Raw genomic sequence first — 17,900 nt, 5'->3', positions numbered from 1 at the left:
GTGAAGACAATTAGAACCTTCAAATTCCGGGGAGTCAAAATATCAAGAAGACCTGTCCTGGAGCCAAAACATGGAGGCATACAAGCACCTTTAAGAAGTCTGAGGAGATTTGGCATCTCATTGAATGCTCTATCAAACTTCGAAAGGTGCATGTGCAGGGAGAACATTACCCAGAGACAGTAACACAGGTCAGGATTGAACTTGGGGGTCAACAGAGCTGTGAAAGGGGCTGCTCTACCACCTGTGACATTTTACTGTCTTAGCTCTACAATTTCCTTGTTGAATTTTTCCACTTCTCCAACTCTCTTTCCTCCCCTAAGGTGCTCCTAAGGATTCTCTAAGATATATGCCTTATTTCCTAACACACACAGCTTTCAAAGTTTCCAACTTGCCCCAAGTTTCAAATATTCTTTGCACTCTCCCAAGAATCTTCCCTTCCATGATGCATCCATGGATTTGCTTGGTATTTTAAAGGAAATACAGACATTCAACTTGTTGTTTCTGTTTATCCTGCAGTAGAAATATAAATTACTGGGCCCGGAGAGATGATTCAAATCAGAGCATAGAATTCATCTGTGCTGTAATTTGATTGATTTTGTTAATATATTTTCCTATCGAGTTTGCATACCTGATAAGCTAGTCAGAATAGAGAGTTCTTCTGCGAGCAGACTGAAAGACTATCACCAACATTTATATAGCTATGACAAAAAGTACATTTTACTTGGCAAAGGGTTGAAATTAATTAGCACCAAGCGCATGAAGCATGATAGTGATGTGATGGGTCCATTTATTGATGGCTGCAGGAAAGAAACCGTCTTTAAGCTAATTGTTGCGTCCTTTTCACCCTCTTAAGCCTTCTCCCCAATGGAAACAGGAAGAAGAAATGTGTTGAGGTGCAGTGGGCCCTTCAGTATGTTGGCTGCCATTCGTAGGCAACAGGAGATGTTCATGGAGTCCCTGAAGGGGTGGGACGTTTGCATGATGTTCTGAGCTGCATTCACCACCTTTTGTAGCTCTTCTGACCTTGAGCCGGGCAGGTCCCATCGCATGCTGTAAGTGTGCTTTCAGTGATGTGCCTGTAGAAGTTACATTTTTTAACACTTATGAATATATATTATTTATCTATCTTTTGTCTTAATTATTTATTTGCAATTTAATGTAAACTATTGTAGTTTTTTTTTCCATGAGGTACAAGTCTAGCTTCAGCAAGTAAGAATTTCAGGGCATATGTACATTGTACAATTGCAAATTAAATTCAGACATACAGCATTTTAAAAGGCCATTTTGTCCCCACGAGTCCGTGCTTCCCAATTTACACCCAATTAACCTACTTCCTCAGTACGTTTTGAATGGTGGGAGGAAACCAGAGCCCCCGGGGAAAACCCACGCAGACACGGGGAGAACGCACAAACTCCTTGCAGACAGCGCAGGTTTCGAACCCCGGACATGATCGCTGGTGCTGTAAAGGCATGGCACCAACCGCTACGCCAACCGTGCTGCCCATGTACATGACAATAAATTAACACCCATTGTAATTAGAAGTAAAGCTTTTCCCTACCCACCACTGCTCTTTCTTCTTTGGCTTGGTTTCACGGACAAAGATTTATGGAGGGGTAATGTCCACGTCTGCTGCAGGCTCGTTGGTGACTGACAAGTCCGATGTGGGACAGGCAGGCACGGTTACAGCAGTTGCAAGGGAACATTGGTTGGTTGGGGTTGGGTGTTGGGTTTTTCCTCCTTTGTCTTTTGTCAGTGAGGTGGGCTCTGCGGTCTTCTTCAAAGGAGGTTGCTGCCTGCCGAACTGTGAGGCGTCAAGATGCACGGTTGGAGGCGATATCAGCCCACTGGTGGTGGTCAATGGGGCAGGCACCAAGAGATTTCTTTAAACAATCCTTGTACCTCTTCTTTGGTGCACCTCTGTCTCGGTGGCCAGTGGAGAGCTCGCCGTATAACACGATCTTGGGAAGGCGATGGTCCTCCATTCTGGAAACGTGACCTACCCAGCACAGTTTGATCTTCAGCAGCGTGGATTCGATGCTGTCGGCCTCTGCCATCTTGAGTACTTCGATGTTGGAGATGAAGTCACTCTAATTAATGTTCAGGATGCAGCGGAGACAGCGCTGATGGAAGCATTCTAGGAGCCGTAGGTGATGCCGGTAGTGGACCCATGATTCGGAGCCGAATAGGAACGTGGGTATGACAACAGCTCTGTACACGCTGATCTTTGTGTGTGCAGAGAACAAAACAAACCAAAGGACTCTACATCACCTTTGTTGACCTCACCAAAGCCTTCGACACCGTGAGCAGGAAAGGGCTTTGGCAAATACTAGCCCCCACAAGTTCCTCAACATTGTTATCCAACTGCACCAAAACCAACAAGGTCGGGTCAGATACAGCAATGAGCCATTGACAACGGCGTGAAGCAAGGCTCCGTCCTCACACCAACCCTCTTTACTATCTTCTTCAGCATGATGCTGAAACAAGCCATGAAAGACCTCAACAATGAAGATGCTGTTTACATCCGGTACCGCACGGATGGCAATCTCTTCAATCTGAGGCGCCTGCAAGCTCACACCAAGACACAAGAGCAACTTGTTCGTGAACTACTCTTTGCAGATGAGGCCGCTTTAGTTGCCCATTCAGAGCCAGCTCTCCAGCACATGATGTCCTGTTTTGCGGAAATTGCCAAAATGTTTGGCCTGGAAATCAGCCTGAAGAAAACTGAGGTCCTCCATCAGCCAGCTCCCCACCATGACTACCAGCCCCCCCCCCCCCACATCTCCATCGGGCACACAGAACTCAAAACGGTCAACCAGTTTACCTACCTCGGCTGCACCATTTCATCTGATGCAAGGATCGACAACGAGATAGACAACAGACTCACCAAGGCAAATAGTGCCTTTGGAAGACTACACAAAAGAGTCTGGAAAAACAACCACCACCACTGTATTTTCAATTGTAAATGACAGTTTATTTGACTCAAGGTTGTCCTTTTAAAAATGCTCAAGAATCGGATGTACATGTAGGTTAAACTGATTAAGTGATTAAAGGGTTTCATCAGAAAGTGTTGCGTGTTTCCATATATAGACATTCTGTAATTGTATTGGATGAGGGAGTCATAAGATGTACTGACTTTGCAACAATAACAGTGGTTACTGGAACAGTCAATGTGGAGCAGTAGCTGAAAGGGGTGACAAATGTAGCTTGGATATTAAGCTTTCAGCCTTGTTCGTAAACTAATTGTATTCTATGTTATTCATTGCATGCACTTAGATGTGTTGACAGCACATAGTGAAGACATCACAGGCACAGCGAAAGCAACAGTTTTGTCTAGTAGAGGAAAAGCCAGAACATGAGGGTATAACTTTAAAAGTAAGTGGAAACAGCCCAGGAAACTCCTTATACAAAGGTTAGTACAAACCTGGATCACTCGCCCAGGAGACAATCAAAAATTCAAAAACTTTATTTCGTAAATGCTATCAAGCAAATGTTCCAAGATAAATAAAACCAAAGCAGGTGAAGAGAATAAAAATGGTCTCCTAGTGATAACCTAGTGATAAAGGATTTTCAATATGGTCCTATTGAAAAGCGGATGAGTCGATATCTGTCCTTGTAACAAAAGTATTCCTTTCGGTAAAATCAGATTCAATTTTTCACGGTAAGGAGCTTTTAACGTTCTCCCCATGACCTGCGAGGATTTTCTCCCACTCCCCAAAGCGTATGGGCTTGTTAAGTTAATTGGGCATAATTAGTTGTAATTGGGCTGCAATGGCCAGAAATGACTTCTGTAATTAAGTTTTTAAAACACAAAAGTAGGGAGGATTTTCTTTGATTCAGAAATCCAGAGAAGACAAGTTTTTTAGAATCTCTTAAATTTGATGCATTTTCACATAGCACCCTATCATGTGCCTTATAAATAAGTCAAAATACTTTATGCATCAAAACTTAAATCAAATAAAGTGCAGATGCTGGGGATCTGGGAAAAGAGCAGAAGATACTGGAATCACGAAGACTGTCATGTGGGGTCTGTGGAAAGAAAAACAGTTAAAGATTCAGGTCATCAGAATAAGTTCAAGTTTTAAGTTTTAAACTTAGCTTTATATCTGCTGCCATGAGTGCTGAGGTATGGTGAAAAGGGTTGCTTTGCCAGCAAGTTTATTTATACATATGTACAGTGGAATAAAGCACAATGCAGTGAATAGGATTACAGAGAGCGATCAATTAGCCCAGAATAAGGACAAGAATTATTGCACTCGTGTGAGGTTTGTTCAGATGTCCGATTGTACCAGGAAAGAAACTGTCGTTGAATCTGATGGTGAGTGACTGCACACTACTGAATCTTCTTTCCAACAGTGTGGCAGGGATGAGTCCTGGAGAATATTGATGGCTTTTCAGAGACATTAATGGGTGGTCGATAGAGTCGATGGAGAAATGGGAGATGTGTGTGATGTTCACAACTCTGCAGTTTCTTGTGATTTTGAGCAGAGCAGCTCTGACAGGACACTCTTGATGGCGCATCTGTAGAAGTTGCTGATGGAAGCCAGGGACCTGCCAAATTTTCTGAGGCTACAAAGAAAGTGCACCTCCTTGACTATCATATTGGCATGGTTGCTGTCTAAGCTATCTCCCATATCTTTGCCATCAATGTAGAAAGGGGAGTGAGGTCCACTTCTCTCCAATGAAGACGTTGACTAACCTCATAATTTGACTGACATCGAGGGAGAGGTTGTGGTACTGACACCTAACCATTAGACCCTCTATCTGCCTTCTGCCTTTCATTTCATTGTTGTTTGAGAGCTGGTCTACAATGGTGCATCATTTGAACACTTATAGATGGAGGTAGAACACGTTCAGGAGTATCCAGGGAGTATAGCAGGGAGCTGACTTGATTGTGGTGGAGGTGTGGTCTCCAATCCTCAGTGCGTGTGGTTCCGACAGTGGCATTGATAGCAGAACTTCAGTCGATGGAATAGTCATCTGACATAGGTATAAACTGTTCAGAAGTTCTCGGGCTGAGTGGAGGGCATTTGCCACGGGCCTGCTGCAAATTGAAACAGATCAAGGTTTTCGAGGAGGCTGGAGCCAGCATGAGCCATGACCTGCCTCTCATAGCTCTTCATGAAAAGACCCACACTTTTTCTTTCTGCAGATGCTACCCGACCTGACCTGAAGTTTCTAACACTGTGATGTACCCTGTACTGCAGCATTACCAAGCATGTGCCTTTTGATGTGCTTTCCTCAGGAGTTCCATGTACAGAAATAGAGGTAGAAATCTGAGCTAAGTGCAATGGTTCTGAAACATGGTTTAACTAATAACAATGAAACAAAATTTCACAAGAGTTAAAACACATATATTCTGCTCTGTCACTTGCTGAAAGCACACAACCGTGGGCAATTCCAATGCAACAATACGCCAACAATGACCATTCCTTTTTCATGACACTGGAGACAAGGAGATGGCAGAGGAACTAAATGATTATTTTGCATAGTCTTCACTGTGGAAGACACCAGCAGTGTCCAGGTTGTCAGAGGGTATCAGGGACAGGAAGTTTGTCCAGTTGTTATTTTGAGGAAGAAGGGGCTCAGAAATCTGAATGGTCTAACACTCGTTAAATCTCCTGCACCAGATGGATTGCAGCCTCGGGTTCTGAAAGATGGAGTGGATATTATGGAGTCATTGGTAGTGGAGTTTCAGGAATCAATAGATTCTGCTCTCATCCTGGAGGAATGGAAAATCGTGAATGTCATCCCTCTTTTGAGGCAGCAGAAAGGAAATTATTGACCGTCAGTGGTTGGGAAGATGAGGGAGTCGATTGTCAAAGATCAGACTACGGAGTTCTTGGAGGCACATGACAAGATTAGCCAAAGCCAGCATGGTTCCCCTGAGGGAAAATCTTGCTTGACAAATCTATTGGAATTCTTTGAAGAAGTGTCAAGCAACCAAGATAAAGAAGATGCAGTGTATGTTGTGTGTTTGGATTTTCAGAAGGCCTTTGACAAGGAGCTGCACATGAGGCTACTTAACAAGATAAGAGCCCACAATATAACAGGAAACATAATAGTGAGTAGAGCATTGGCTGGCAAGAAGCAGAGAGCCCAGAATGCAGGGATCATATTCTGGTTGGCTGCCAGTTGCTAGTGGTGTTCCACAGGGGTCAGTGTTTGGGCTGGTTCTTTTTATGTTGTATATTAATGATTTAGACTATGGAATGAATTGCTTCGTGGCCAAATTTGCAGATGGTACAAAGGTAGGTGGAGGAACAGGTAGTGTTGAGAAAAGAGGGAGGCTGCAGAGGGACTGAGACAGATTAGGAGAATGGGCAGAGAAGTAGCAAATGAAATATAATGTCGGAAAGTGCGCGGTCATGCCCTTGGGTAGAAAAAAGTAAATGGTCAGACTATTTTTATAATGGAGATAAAACTGAAAATACCCAGATGCAAAGGAAACAGGGAGTCCTCCTGCAGGATAGCCTGAACTTAAACATGATGTTGAGTCGGTGATAAAGAAGCCATTTATTTGAAGGGGAATAAAACATAAGTGCCATAAGTGCAGGGATGTGAAGCTGAGGGTCTATAACACATGTGAGCGGTTTTTGGCTCCTCATTTAAGAAAAGGATGTGTGCTGACATTGGAGAAGGTTCAGAGGAGGTTCAGAGGAATGAAATCATATGAGGAGCATTTGACCTCTTGGCCTGTACTCATTGGAATTTAAAAGAATGAAAGGGGATCTCTTTGAAACATTTCAAATGTTGAAATGTTGTTTTCCATGGTGATGGAGTCTAGGACAAGAGGACACAACTTCAGGATTGATTAGAACAGAGATGCAGAGGAATTTCTTCAGCCAGCGGGTGGTCAATCTGTGGAATTTGTTGCCACGGGCTTTTGTGGAGGTCATTGGGTGTATTTTTAGGCAGAGATTGATGTTCTTGATTAGCTAGTTTATGGCGAGAAGGCCAGGAAATGGGGCTGAGTGGAAAAGTAGATCACCTCATGATTAAATGACGGGACAGACTCGGGCAGAATAGCCTCTCTCTGCTCCTATGTCTTATGGTCTTATGGTTAGCACCGTTAATATGTGGTGAAGAACTTTATTTGAAGAATCAGTCAAAGAGTCTTTGGTGAAATATGGTCATTTGGATACAATATGAAAAATAGCTTTGAAAAGAATCTGACAGAACATGAAAGCAGTCCCTGGACCTCAGTCTAAGTCATCCTTTGAACTTTTTACTGAAGGTCGTGATAAACTGCTGCATTTAAAAACAAATCATCCTAAATGTATTCCTTCTATTTATTTATGGAGACAGTTGAGATAGAACATAGAAGATTACAGCAGAATACTGGCCCTTCAGTCCCTGATGTTGTGCCAACCTATATAAACCTACTCAACAAAACCTTTCCTACCTCACAGTCTCTCTAATTTCCATTCATCCATGTGCCTGTCTAAGAGATTTTTACATATTCCTATTATACCAGCCTCCACCACCATCAATGGCAATGAATTCCAGGCACCCACAACTCTCTGTGTGAAAAACTTACTGATGACCTCTCCCCTATACTTTCCTCCCCTCACCTTATACTGATGTAGAATGAGTCTGCACTAACTTCAAATCTGGCTTCCTCAATTGCCGCACTAACATTAGCCCCTTTCACATTGGCGATTGATTCCGTGTGGATTAACCGGCTAATTGAGCGGGTCAGTTCCCGGTAATCATGCAGTGTGAAATGTCCCAACCTGGCAGGGTGAGTTAAATGCGATCGGGCTCTGACACTTGGTGGGGGCAAATGTCAGAGCCCGGCCAAGTTAATTCACTAATCGCCTTCTGGTGGTGTGAAAGCACAAACTGCTCTCGCATTGTCACCACTTGAGGCAGGACACCAGCCCCACCTTAAAATGCCATGTTGCTGATTAACCAGGTAAATCACGGTGCAGAGGGAAAGGCTCCCAGGTACCTCAGGCCTAGTAGGTTTTCCCGCTCCCTAGGACGGTTGGCAGTATGAAAGGGGCTAATGTAAATCCAATAAATAATGTCCATTAGCCCTCCATTAACCGCTGTTAAAACAATATTTACAATATTTAATTGTAGAGGAGGAACTGTTGCAATACCATAGGGGTAACATAAAATTTTGCATTAAATGAAATCAACAGAACAAGGGACAGCACAATTAGCGTGGCAGTTAGCACAACGCTATTGCACCATTTCATCGGATGCAAGGATCGACAACGAGATGGACAACAGACTCGCCAAGGCAAATAGCGCCTTTGGAAGACTACACAAAAGAGTCTGGAAAAACAACCAACTGAAAAACCTCACAAAGATTAGCGTATACAGAGCCGTTGTCATACCCACACTCCTGTTCGGCTCCGAATCATGGGTATGACAACGGCTTCCACCAGCGTTGTCTCTGCTCCATCCTCAACATTCATTGGAGCGACCTTCATCACCAACATCGAAGTACTCGAGATGGCAGAAGCCGACAGCATCAAATCCACGCTGCTGAAGATCCAACTGCGCTGGGTAGGTCACGTCTCCAGAATGGAGGACCATCGCCTTCCCAAGATCGTGTTATATGGCGAGCTCTCCACTGGCCACTTTGACAGAGGTGCACCAAAGAAGAGGTACAAGGACTGCCTAAAGAAAGCTCTTGGTACCTGCACATTGACCACCGCCAGTGGGATGATATCGCCTCAAACCGTGCATCTTGGCGCCTCACAGTTCGGCGGGCAGCAACCTCCTTTGAAGAAGACTGCAGAGCCCACCTCACTGACAAAAGACAAAGGAGGAAAAACCCAACACCCAACCCCAACCAACCAATTTTCCCTTGCAACCGCTGCAACCGTGTCTGCCTGTCCCGCATTGGACTTGTCAGCCACCATCGAGCCTGCAGCAGACGTGGACATTACCCCTCCATAAATCTTCATCTGCGAAGCCAAGCCAAAGATTACAGAACTATCGTCTAGGGTTCATACATTCTCCTCGTGCCTGCGTGGGTTTCTTCTGGATGCTCCAGTTTCCTCCCACCCTTCAAAATGTATGGGGTTTGTGGGTTAATTGGTGTATTTATATGCAGCTTAGGCTCAGGGGGCCGGAAGAGTTCAGTTATCGTGCTGTTTGTCTTGCTTTTTAAAATATTTTTATTGATATTTTATAGTATGACCAATAAAACAATACAATTATACAATGTGCTGCAAGATTTTTTTTAATTAGAAATAATTCTCATGATAAGGAAATCCAGAGCACAATCGCAACAATAAAGTAAAATTTAACAACAAAAAAAAACACCCTAAAAAAAAGAAGAGAAAAAAACTTCAAAACTCCATCCTCTAAACAAGGTTAAAAGTCGACATGTCTAAATCTAGTGACCCCAACTTGGAAAGGTACAACTCTGTACCAAAATTCCAGAACAAAACTAATTCTTAAGAATTTGATAATAGTCCATAAATGGGTCCTATATCTTTTGAAACTTGATATTTGATGGCATATCTGATTCTTTTTTTCTAGTGTTGAACAAGGCATAATATCCCTTAGCCATTGTGTATGTGTAGGTGGAGTGTTATCTTTCCATTTACTCAAAATTGCACGCCTGACTACTTGCTGTATGTCTAAATTGGCGTAGCGGTTAGTGCAATGATATTACAGCATCAGTGACGCAGGTTCGAATCCGGCGATGTCCGTTAGGAATTTTTGTGTTCTCCCCGTGTCTGTGTGAGTTTGTTTCAGTTTCCCCTACCCCCCACCACCCTTCAAATCCTACAGGGCTTGTAGGTTAATTGGGGTATTTGGTCAGCACGGAGTCATGGGCCGGTAGGGCCTGCTTGAATTTAAATTTTTTTAATTTAGAAATATCAGTGACAATTCGGTGTGTTCAGATGACAGATGATCTTTCCCTATGTTTGGAGTGGCTTGGGATTCCCTGAGCAATGCCTCATTAACAGTAATAGCAGCATATGAGATTTCAAGTGTTAAAAAATTTCAAATCTTGCTCTTTCTTCATTATCAAGAAACCTTTTGCTTCCTAAACCCAAAGAATTATGTAAATCTCTAAACCTGCCTGTAATAACAGACAAAAAAAGCTGTGTGAAAATTGCAACCTATTTCATACCATTGTTGTCGGAGCTGACAAGACAAGACACTTAATACACTTAATCCCACAAAGCAGGCCAAGAGAATGTGCCATAATGCTTTGCGTAGGCAGGGAAATCTGAATATCAAAAACGAGCTTCACTCACACACCTCAGAAGAGGCACTTTACCGAAGTGCACTTGTCTTTCAGTACTTGTTAAAGCAGTAGTAATCCTCTTTGTTTTATTATTTTCTATCTTCTTTCAGACCACTTTAGCGCACCTTGAAGGTAGCCTACCTTTTATGTTAATAATGGCTTGTGAGTGACTACATGGTGAGCCAGTGCATTCAGTGCAGATTTCCTGGAGTATCTTACAACACTTCACCAAATTGGTAATCAATGGGGCATGGCAAGGTCACAGAGCCGACCGTTATTTGAAATACTTTATTCTCAGGTACATTCCACAAGATTTTGATTCGAGTTCTGCAGTTAATTCTTACTACTGAAGTATCCCTCTGGAGGAAAAATGTAGTGTCAATGGTAATATTTAAGAAGTGCCAAGGTAGGGAAGGCTTTGGAGCATGTGCTATTGAACTGGTTGATTAAAAGGCCTGTCTATTTTCTGTATGATTCTATGGGTGTGAGTGTATCTCAGCAGTAGAACCTCAGAACAAATAGGCAGAGGACCCCTGCAGTGCCCGGTTCTAACTCCTACCCACCCACACTGTCAGGCCCCACCTGCTCCACCTCATGGTTTCCCATCTGCAGTTCTACCTCCTACTGACCTCCCCTCTCTCTGCACCAATCCCAACCTGACCGTCAAACCTGCAGACAAGGTTGATGCTGCCGTGATCTGGCGCTCCGAACTCTACCATGCCAAGGTCAGTCGTCAGCCCTCGAACACCTTCTCTTAATTAACTTGTCAGCAGGACCCCACCAAAGAACATCAAACCTCCATCTCAAGTACTATCTCTAACCTCATCACCTCTGGTCATCTCCCTCCCATGGCCTCCAACCTCCCATCCCCACACTGCCTGGTTCTATTTCCTACCTATGCAAAACTCTAGGAGTAGGAATATACAGCCATTCAATTAGTTCTGATCCAGCTCTTCACTTTCCTGCCAGATTCCCCATAACCTTTGTACTTCAAAGATACGGCATATCAATGATAAATATCATAATTTAGTAAATCATATATGGCTGGATACACTCAGCAGATCAGCTAGTATCAAAATCCTGGCGAGAGCTTCTGTCATGAACTGTATCCATGACATCTGCACGATGGTGCATTTATAATTAATGAACCAGCATTGGAAAACCTATTTATATCACCCATTTTTGACCGAAAAATGCTGCAGCGGCAGTCTCAGGTAATGAAGCTGCTGTCCAGTTGCAGTAGAAACTACATTCAGTGATGTTCAAAGTTCAGATTTATTGTCAGAGTGACATCCCATATAACCCTGAGATTCTTTTTACTGCAGGCAAGGCAGAATTACCACTTATTGGTAGTCCAACAACCTGTACTCAAGAAGATGCGTATACATATAAACCTTGTAAACCTGTAAACAAACCGACTGAAATACAGAGAGAGAGAAAAAAAATAAAGTGCAGGAGTGAGTCTCTGATTAAATTTGTTGTTGAGGAGTAGATGGTGGAGGGGTAGCAGCTGTCCTTGAACCTGGTGGCGCGCTTTTTGGGGCACCTATGCCGCTTTCCAGAAAGTAGCAGTGAAGCCGAACTTGTGGTGGGTGGCAAGGAAGTTTGATGATTTCTGCCGCTCTCTGACGCCAGTGTTCCCTGTAAACAGTGGGGAGGATCTTGCCTGTGTCCACTGCCTTCTGCAGGGTGTTCTGCTCAGGTGTCCCCATTCAAGACCGTGTTGCAGCCCGTTTGCTTTCCACCAAACAACTGTAGAAACATGCCAGGGTTTCCGATGTCATATCAAACCCCCACAAAGTCCTGAGGAAGTGCTTTCTTCACCATGATATTGGTGAGATGGGTCCAGGAAAAATCCTCTGAGATAGTGACTCCCAAGAACTTAAATTTCCTCACCCTTTACATCTCTGATCCCGCACTGAATACTGGATCACATACCTCTGGTTTTCCTTTCCTGGCATCAATGGCCAATATTGGAGAAGCAGCTAAGACCATACACAGCAAGAGACCTCAGTTGCCCACACCAACAAGCTGCAAGTGCTCATGGTAGGAATTTCCTTTTGAAAGGATTGTAAAGTCAGCCTGCTTTTTAAACACCTGCATGATCTACATGCAATGCTATGCTAGATAATAGCAAGAAGTGATCATAATGGAACATGGCATTGTGACTCATTTGCGGTTTTAATTAAGTTTGTCAGGGTGAATGATTGGGTGTTTCAGGAACAAAACCTGTAGACTGATGGCATTATTGCAAATTAGATATCAAGTCTGACAGCTCTTCATTTAATCCCAGTTTGTATGCCTCCCACCACTCACTCTGTGGAATACTATTGGTGGGAGTAGATGCGGAGGGCTCTAAAGCCCACTTGCTTACAATGAAGGAACAGAGGGAGCTTGTGAACACAAGAACAAAACTATTTTCCGGCAAGGACAGCCACAAAGCTAATTCTTAGCTTACTGTTACATCATAGACCAGCAGGAATAGAAATTCACCAAGACAATAGTATTTTTAAAACATATTTTTTTTAATAATTACTAATAATATAACATCTTACTTAAATTTAAATTTGACCCCAACTCTTCATAAATGTGTGTGCGTGCGTGCGTGTGTATGACCCAAACCATTACAGATTTGGTACAATTCTGAAAAGTCAATTCAAAGTTCAGTCTTTGAAAACCTAAGTTGAAGCTCAGAACTTTTAAATTGTTGTTCAGACAATGATGAAGTAGGTGAGACACTGCGTGATCAAATGGTTCAAAACTCACAAATCCTTATGAAGTGCTTCCAGAAAAATGTTCCTTCGTACGAATGATGGTCACAATTCCTTGCATAGGGGAAACAACACATGTGACTTCCACAATGCTTTCAAAGGCCCAGGCAAGGGTCAGACGAAAGAATCATCAAAATGGTCACGATCCAAATGCAAGAATGATCTTGCTTTCCTCACCCAGATATGGGTCAATCAAAAGTGACCATTACAATGCCATAGCCCCCGCCCCCCCCCCCATCCCTTCCGACAAGGAGAAAATAACATCAGTGTCTATCTCACACAAAGCTACTTCATTTCTGTCTTTTCAGATGACTCTGGTCGATGATACTCAAAATGCTGCTTCTTCAAGTGTCTCAATCATATGACTTGCTTGATCAATACTGGTTTCAGTTTCAATTTCCCAAAAGCATTACTCATAAGCATATGACTTCTTAAATGTCCCATCTGGTCTTCTGCACCACTCTCTTCAAGTGTCCTGGAATGGCAATCATTGTTCTGTTGTTCTCTCAAACCATTAACTTTGTTTATGGTTTTGGACTTCAGTCACTTATGGGTGCCAGGCTGTCTGAAAATGTTATTATGAAATCTGTGAGTGCCTGCATCGCTGTTCCAACTTCCAATGTAACTCACTAAAATATAACATAAACCTGTAACACTTACAGTTAACCTATTTTATGTCGACTTCAAGTTCTGTGAGAAATAAATGGCCAAGGGATCTTAAAGGCTTATAATATGTTAGTGAGCCTTTTGCTGCATTAGTGTTTCTTGGCTGTTAAGCATAGATATTGTTATTCCATTTTTGCATTACCACAAATAACAACAAAAATGCCACAATTTGCCTTCGGGAATTTAATTCAGCTGCAACATGTTTATTGCAGGCTACACGGTTAGCGCCACACTTACTTCAGCTCCGGCGACCTGAGTTTGAATCTGGCACAGTCAGTCAGGAGTTTGTACGTTCTCCCCTTGTCTGCGTGGGTTGTGTCCAGCTGCTCCGGTTTCCACCCACCACTCAAAAACATACGGGTAGTCTCGGTTAATTGGTATCTTTGGGGCGCACGGGCTTGTAGGCTGGAAGGGCCTGCTACCGTGCTGTATGTCTAAATTTTAAAAAATTAATTTGACTGGTTTAATCTTTTTAAAGGGGGAAAGAAAACATCACAATAACTTTGAGGCAGGTGTGGAATTTTCTGCTGATTACACATACAAATATGCGACTGACGAAGGCCAAGACCTGCTGGTCTATCAGAGTCTCAAGCAGAAAACCCATTCTTCGTCTCTCTACAAAGCCATGTGGCCTCCTTGAAATGGGGAATGCGTAAATAAGCAGCAGGTGAAAAGATGGGACAGAAAATATTTGGAAATTAGGAGTCCAGTCTGACTTAAGTTGTTTTTCACCTTTTCTATTGACAGACAGGTGAAACTCCATCTTGACCGACTTCTTTCTTTCTTTGGCTTGGCTTCGCGGTCGAAGATTTATGGAGGGGGTAAAAGTCCACGTCAGCTGCAGGCTCGTTTGTGGCTGACAAGTCCGATGCGGGACAGGCAGACACGGTTGCAGCGGTTGCAGGGGAAAATTGGTGGGTTGGGGTTGGGCGTTGGGTTTTTCCTCCTTTGTCTTTTGACAGTGAGGTGGGCTCTGCGGTCTTCTTCAAAGGAGGTTGCTGCCCGCCGAACTGTGAGGCGCCAAGATGCACGGTTGGAGGCGATATTAGCCCACTGGCGGTGGTCAATGGGGCAGGAACCAAGAGCTTTCTTTAGGCAGTCCTTGTTCCTCTTCTTTGGTGCACCTCTGTCTCGGTGGCCAGTGGAGAGCTCTCCACATAACATGATCTTGGGAAGGCGATGGTCCTCCATTCTGGAGACGTGACCTATCCAGCGCAGTTTGATCTTCAGCAGCGTGGATTTGAACCTGTTGGCCTCTGCCATCTCGAGTACTTCGATGTTGGAGATAAAGTCGCTCCAATGAATGTTGAGGATGGAGCGGAGACAACGCTGGTGGAAGTGTTCTAGGAGCTGTAGGTGATGCCGGTAAAGGACGCATGATTCAGAGCCGAACAGGAGTGTGGGTATGACAACGGCTCTGTATACGCTGACCGACTTCTACTGAATCAGTTTATCTCCATGCATAAAGTCACAGAGGTGTGCACACCAACTGATCTCTCTCTATAACCCTGAACTTTTGTATGGTCCTACTTGCTGTACCATATATCTAGACTGCTCGCTGAACAAACATTCTCACTACACTTGAACTTGAAGCTTGAACATATTCGTGCAAGGCAAGTCTCCTTTCCTAAGCTAGTCCCATTTGCTTGTGTTTGTCCCCTACCCTTCGAAATCATTCCTATCCATGAACCTGGACAAATGATGCTCTCGTACCCATCTCTTCCACTTCCTCTGGCAGTTCATTCTGCATTCCTTCCGTCCTTTGTGTGAAACATTTGCCTTTTAAAATCTTTCCCCTCCCTCCTTAAGTCTTTGCCCCCTAATTTTAGACCCAATCCTCTGCTAATCTTCAGAAAAAGAATCAGCTTCTGCTATCTAAATTGCCTTTGGTATTAAATGAACGAGCGCTAGGTTTATCTTATTATTCCAACATTTGTCATGGAGCTCTGATTGTGAAATAAATCCATTGATTGCTCTTACAGATTAGAAGGACGTAAACAGAATCATTCATTTCTTACCTGGAGTACTAAAGCAGCAGATGCTAGAAATTCAAAATAAAAGCAGAAATACTGGTGCTCTCTGGCACAAATCATCACCCTGGACACAACTCTTCTCGCTGCTACCTTCAGGTACAGAAACCTGACGTCTAGCACCCCTAGGCTGGAGAACAATTTATTTCTAATGTCTGTCAGGCTCCCCTAGGTACAGTAATTATAAAATTCTCTGACGCTACAAAAAAGGACTGTCTGTACTATTGTAACGCCACTTTTTAAATTGGACAGTGTTAACTGTGAAGGTTTTGTGTTTATTAATTCTTTCTCATCTAATTTAATGTATACAGGATGGGGACCAGTGCGGGGCTCAGCAGCCAAAGATGACCCACGCACAGGCTGCAGGCTGGTGGAGACCAGCTGGTGGGAAGCAGGTGTCAGAACCGGGATTCGAGAAGGTGCTGAGGGCAAGAAGGCTTCCTGAAGGGCCTCAGGTACTGAAGGCTTCCAAATCGTATCAGAGGTTTGGAATCCGGAGCTTGCATTGCTAAGGGCTTGATCTGGATCTGTGCGGTTGCCGAGGCTATGAGAGCACTGGAAGCGAATCCAAGGGCACTCCGTGTCTCTGACGGGACTCTCTTTTGCTTCTCTTTCTCCTATCGCTCATGGTGAATCTTTGTTCACTTGTCGAGACAGAAGTTGAAGTACATCAGGTATGTTACATTTTTAATGGACCATAAAAGGAACCTTTGTACCTTATCGTAGTTCTGTTGCAATGTATTTGTTCAAAAATAAACAAATTTAACAAATACTGCTTAATTTGATGTATTTCCAGAATTTTCTGTTGCATTTTATTTCTCATCTCTGTCATCTGAGCTCAGGTGATATATCGTCTCTACACCAGGTACCTGTGGCTTCTAACCCCTTCATTGGCTTCAACATATAATGTGGAGTAAGTAAGTGCCACCTTACCAAAGGTGTTCTAACTCAGACAATGCTCAAGTGTTATCTCAGATAGATAAAGTTTCATAAAATCACTTAAGTTCATCACAAAAGGAGAAGGGGAGAGAGAGAGGGAGAGTCAGAGAGACATGTTTTTTACATAGCTGCTGCATTCCAGGAAATTATTGCCATTTTCCCAGAGAGCATGATGGGTAAAAAAAAATGTCCGAACAGGAATGATGGTGCCATTCCCATTCCAAAATTTTACCTTCTAGACCCCATGTAAATTTCCCGGAATGCCTGCAGTCTAAAATGAACTGCAGGTGATCCGTGAACAACGGGCTAATAAACAGCACCTATCGATGACTCGCGTCACAAGTCCCGCCTCTTTAATCACCGCACTTCTGGTGTGCTGTCTAGACTCACATAGGGAAATGGATTTTTTTTCTTTTTTTTCTTTTTCTTATCATTTTTCTAACAGTCCAATAATGGGTCTGACATAGTTGCCTTCATTATGTTTATTCCTTGATAGAGTTATTACAAGTAACTATTAATGTCGATATTCATACTTACTTACTCATTTTTTTCTTCTCCCTTTGGTATGTATTCATCATTTATTATGTGTGCTTATTATGTTAAACTCATTTTTTTAAAATTAAAAAGGAAAAGGCAATGGAAATTCCGAGTTTTGCTCATTCGTGCGTGAACGACCAATGCCGAGACCGCTGACATTTTTCAGACTGGTAAAATCACGCAAATTCTATCTAAAAAACATAACAGAGACAGAGAGATGGAGCTAGAGGAAAGCAGAAGTAGGGATAGAAGGGGGAGGGGCTGAAACGTGCACAGACGGAAAATGAGGCACTGTTCCTTTAGAGCCACCACCCCCTTCCCTGATCCATTCTCACCCTTCATCTCCTGTCCTATTTATGTCCACTTATCACCTTTGCCTGTTGATCTATGCCTGCTCTTTCTTTCCTTCTCCCCTCTTAGTCTTCATTCAGAGACCCACCTGCTCTTTACTCATACCTTGAAGAAGGGCCCAGGCCTGAAATATCAGTTATATATCTTTACCTCCTAAGGATGCTGTGAGACCTGCTGTGTTCCTCCACCATTTCTGCATTTTGCCTGCAATCGTGGCATCCGCGAACATTCGTGCTTCATCTCTAACATTCATACAGTAGAGTAAAGGGCACAATTACAAGGTAATAGGCTGGAAATAATAATGAAAGATCAACTAGCAGCAAGTAAGAGCAGCTGCTCTGGGGGTTCATTCACGAGTCTGATGGCTGCAGGAAATAAACTGTCTTT

At 43.3% G+C, this 17,900-nt stretch overlaps 1 long non-coding RNA gene across 1 annotated transcript; it reads right to left on the bottom strand.

Annotated features, from left to right (window-relative positions):
* Positions 1 to 770: 770 nt before the first annotated feature.
* LOC138752268 (uncharacterized) lies at positions 771 to 12,304 on the bottom strand. Its single transcript, XR_011350462.1, has 2 exons — positions 12,158 to 12,304; positions 771 to 1,076 (listed from the first exon to the last, which is right to left on the bottom strand). It is a non-coding gene; the product is annotated as an uncharacterized lncRNA (long non-coding RNA).
* Between the last annotated feature and the right edge of the window lie 5,596 nt (positions 12,305 to 17,900).

This window comes from Narcine bancroftii, chromosome 2, assembly GCF_036971445.1.
Source record: "Narcine bancroftii isolate sNarBan1 chromosome 2, sNarBan1.hap1, whole genome shotgun sequence".
NCBI classification, from domain to species: Eukaryota; Metazoa; Chordata; class Chondrichthyes; order Torpediniformes; family Narcinidae; genus Narcine; species Narcine bancroftii.
Note: the sequence above shows the minus strand (reverse complement) of the source record. Positions and strands in the feature narration are given on the sequence as shown.